Source organism: Osmerus eperlanus, chromosome 14, assembly GCF_963692335.1.
Source record: "Osmerus eperlanus chromosome 14, fOsmEpe2.1, whole genome shotgun sequence".
Taxonomy (NCBI): Eukaryota; Metazoa; Chordata; class Actinopteri; order Osmeriformes; family Osmeridae; genus Osmerus; species Osmerus eperlanus.
Genome location: NC_085031.1, coordinates 6,117,348 through 6,121,669, shown reverse-complemented (window position 1 = coordinate 6,121,669; position 4,322 = coordinate 6,117,348).

The following is a 4,322-nucleotide window of genomic DNA, read 5'->3' as shown; positions in this document are numbered from 1 at the left end:
CTGTTTTTTTTTCAATCTCAAAATCAATGTACAGCAAATGTAAGTTATAGGTGTGTTGCTGCCGGTTACAGTTTGGTGTGGGGGTCTTTTGAAAAGGTCATAAAAACAGGTCTGAAAAGATCTGGAATTTAACTTTAGGATTCCTGGTTTTCTTAGTCAATATGATAGGTGTCTTTGTGTGTGTGCATGAGGGGTCAAGGGTCAGAGTTCTCTACCTGCATCCAGGAGGGAAGTTTCCTCCTCCTGTTCCTGCTGACTTCCCCAGGGTGACCTTGGAGATGAAGTCACCATGGAACACAAAAGCTGTGCCAAACTACACACACAAACTGACCACTGGGACCCTGGCCAGCCAGTCTCTAACCTGCAAAAGAACCTAGGTCTTTAACCAATTTGTAACCCTCACTAGGGAAAAGAGAGGGTGAGGGGTGGAGGTGGTAGGAATGGCCAAAAGGGAGGCATAGGTGAGGAAGGGAAGGGCTGTGAGATGTGTGTTTGTAGGGGGGGGTATACATAGGGTATGAGAGGTCATTGACTTAAGGCAAAGATGTCAGTGGTGAGTGTGTGTGTGCTGGGAGGTGGGGGGTGGGGGGCGATGGCTGGGCCGCGGGGCTCGTGGCAGGCCCAGCTCGGAGCCCTCTCAGGAAGGGGGGGGTCATCGTCAGTTTGACTCTGCCCCTCCGCAGGAAACCGGCTCTGGCAGAGACATGAAATACAACACGGCACTCTGACAAAAGGAGAGGTGCTGCAGAGAGCTTGGGCGCGCTAAAACACTCAAACAAGTCTACTCATTCACCATTTCCAACTGTCAATACGGCCATTGTTCCTACACGAGTGCTGACAGAACCAAATAAATATTGGAAGCGGCGGCTGGTGTAAGGACTAGAGGCGGCCTCCACTGCGCTTTATCGGGTGTGTCATCGGGTCATCTGTGTTTGAGAGAGGGATGGAGTCCAACTACGTGTGGAAGCAGAAGTGGAGGATTCCTCCTTCTCCTTTTGCCTCTGCAGGTTTCTTTTCGTTGTGTGTTATTCAAGGTCAGTACGAAAATGTATATTTCAATGCCGCGGATGATCGTACGGTAATAAATCAATGCTAATACATTCATTTGAGATTGTATAGTGGAGACTTTGAGATGAGAGGCCTGAAGTCTGTGTTGTTCTATGGGTATTGGCTGAATCTACCGTTGTGGTTTTAGATGGGAGTTTGATGGTTTTCTGTCTCCTCTCAGCGTTGTCGGCCAATGCCATTAGGAGCCCTGCTATGAGGGTGCGTTTGATTTGTTTACGTTAGATGTCCCATTGCAGCGCTGAGCACTCTGATGTGTACATGCTCCTGAGTGCCGCTTTCATGTTCTGTCTCACGTTCTACAGGGGGGCTTTGAACTCCCATGCAGGTTGGAGCTGGAACACGGCCCCCCTGGACCAGGTCAGTCCAGACACACACACACTCACACACACACACACACACACACACACACACACACACACACACACACACACACACACACTCATGGAGATTGTTATTCTAGTGGTCCATAGAGTCGAGGCTCCACTCCTCATATTCCTCCTCCTCCAGCCTAGCACCCCCCCACCCCACCCCCCAAAGCCCTGGCATATATCCTTGTAATGTAGAACATGATCCTGTAGAATGAGAATGATTAGAGAAGGAAGAATTGTTGAGTTTTAATGGGATTACTGTCATGTGCCTGACAGGAGTGAGCTATTTAACAAAGCCCCCACCACCCCCACCCCCAACCAACACCACAACTACCCCACCACAATTACCCCACAGGCAGCCTTCTCCTGAGGATCAAATACAGAGATCCAGTTTTCATGTTTCCTGTCTCTGGCTACCCTCCTGGCTACCCTTCATCAGACTATTACAAGGTGTCAACCTCGTGTTCAGACTGGTTCAGGAGAGGAGCTCCAGCCCACAGAGGTCAGAGGTCAGAGGTCAGAGGTCAGCCCTTGGTCTGACTTAAACTAACGTCATATCAAACCATTTAAACAGAGACAATTACTGAATTACGCATTAGGATTTTTTCAGAGTTGTTTCTGATTTAATTTATTTATCACATAACTTAATTAATTACATATTACATGTTGCACCATAAGCATGTTACATGCCATTACAATATGACATCATACACATTGCATATTACATACTGTCGTTATTCTATTCAAGTTTGTAGCATCTTTGAGAACCATGCCTTCAGGTGGGGGCTCTGAGGGGGTGACAGGGCTTTCCTGAGGCGATGGGCGCCCAGAGAATCTCTGTTTGCATTCCTCCAACCATGCTTGCCAGCAGCGTTTCTGCACCGCTGTTCTCTAAAAGACCTGTGACATGTGTGGCTAAATCAACACACAGAGCTTCAGCGTTACAGTGTGGAGTCAGGAGTCGAAAACAAGCCTCTGCAGGAGTCTGCTCGCTCCACAGCAGAGGAAGACTCTTCACCAGACACATACACTTCTCTCACAGTCTCTTACTGTATCATCTTACATATGCAGTTCATTCAGCTTCTCTGCTTCAACATGAAATGATTTCATTCTAAATCTGTCAGGCTTAAGCTCCAACATGTGTGTGGACAAACCTGGTGTTTGTTTTATTTGTTTACAGGGGATTTTCTCCCGTGGAGAGCCCTTTGGTTTTGTTGAGATGCTAAAGCCTGGCTTTTCATGAGGGCTCAATGTAATCAGTTTTTAAAGCTGTGCAAACCGGCAGGTGAAGAGAGTGTTGAAAAGAACCTCAGGTTCAGGACTCAGGTTCGTCTCCAGGGAGACGCTGTCTCTTGGCTCCCAGCTCAGTATCAGTTCTGGTCTCAGTCAATTCATGCTGAATTTATTAAAGATAAAACACAGTAGCATCACAGTGCTGTCTTTTTACAAACCCACAATCACATTCACATATGTGAGGTGTGTGTGTGTGAGAGAGTCTGTGTGTGTGTGTGTGTGTGTAAGAGAGAGCCTGTGTGTGTGTGTGTGTGAGAGAGAGAGTGTGTGTGTGTGTGTGTGTGTGTGAGTCTGTGTGATGTGAGGTCAGGTGTTCCAGACAGTGGATACAGTAAGAGAACAGCACCTCCATGACAGGATATGATGGAGCTGTGGTTGCTGTTTGACAGTTCTCTGAAGCAACGCTGCTGAGTGACAGAACAGGCTGCTGAAAACCTTGTGTGAGAGTGTGTGTGTGTGTGTGTGTAGGGGGAGCCCAGTGGTTCAGATCCTCCAGGGCAGGCCTGTGTTTGTGTTGGCCCGGGTCCAGACCTTCATTACTCCTCCTCTGATAGCTACAGCCCTCAGCACTCTGTATTTACAACCACACCACATCATGGCCTGCGTGCCAGCCGCCCCCCCCTAACCCCCCCTCTCTCTCTCTCTCTCTCTCTCTCTCTCTCTCTCTCTCTCTCTCTCTCTCTCTCTCTCTCTCTCTCTCTCTCTCTCCCTCTACCTCTCCCTCTCTGTCTCTCTCCCCTCTCCCCTTCTCTCACACTCTTTCAGCTCTGTCTGGCTGCATGTCTGTTTGTCTTTCTGTCTCCTCTCTCTTCCCTGTCTCTCTTTGTCTCTTTTTCCCTTTATCTCTGTCACTCTCCCCTTCTCTCTCTCTCTTATCTCCAGCCCCCCTACCCCCCCCCCCCCCCCGCCCCCCTCTCAGAAGGAGCTCCAGTACATCTGCGGTATTGTTTGTTGAACCTCCCGGGGTGATTCATGGCAGCAGCTCAGAGGAGACAGACTAATCCAGGAGACCTTCGCTGGTCTCAGCCAAGCACAGACTAGCAGGGTGACTCATCACATGCACACCTCTCGCTTTCTCTACACACACACACGTGCTGCGAGCGGAGTTGTGTGTGGACACCTCCGTGAGTGCAAACACACTCACGCGCACGCAAACTCACTGCGTGCGCACACACGCAGTCCTACAGTCTCTGAACCCCTCTCCACCCTGACGCGGTGAAGAGCTTTGACTTGGCAGTGCGTTTGGGGGTCTCCTGGTAGCGACATGTCTCCTTGCCAGAGTCCTCGGGGCTGGGCTCCTAATGCTGTGGTGCGTGTGGTTACTATGAGGTACGCCGGCATTCCTGCAGCGTTCGCTCATCTAAACACTGTTAGCGAGGACGGACGCGTAGTGAGCAGTGCAGGCCCACTGCCCTGGTGGTTCCTCTGCCTCTGGAGGGGGCACTAGGGGAGGGCTGGGGGGCTTGGGGAGTGGGGGGGTGGGGCTAGGGTTTCCTATGCATGTCAAGGTGGGTTAGCCGCTCTCCGTCTCTGGCCAGGCTGGGGCCTTGGTGGGCTATCAGTCACACAGGGCCGCAGGACGCCCACCCCGAC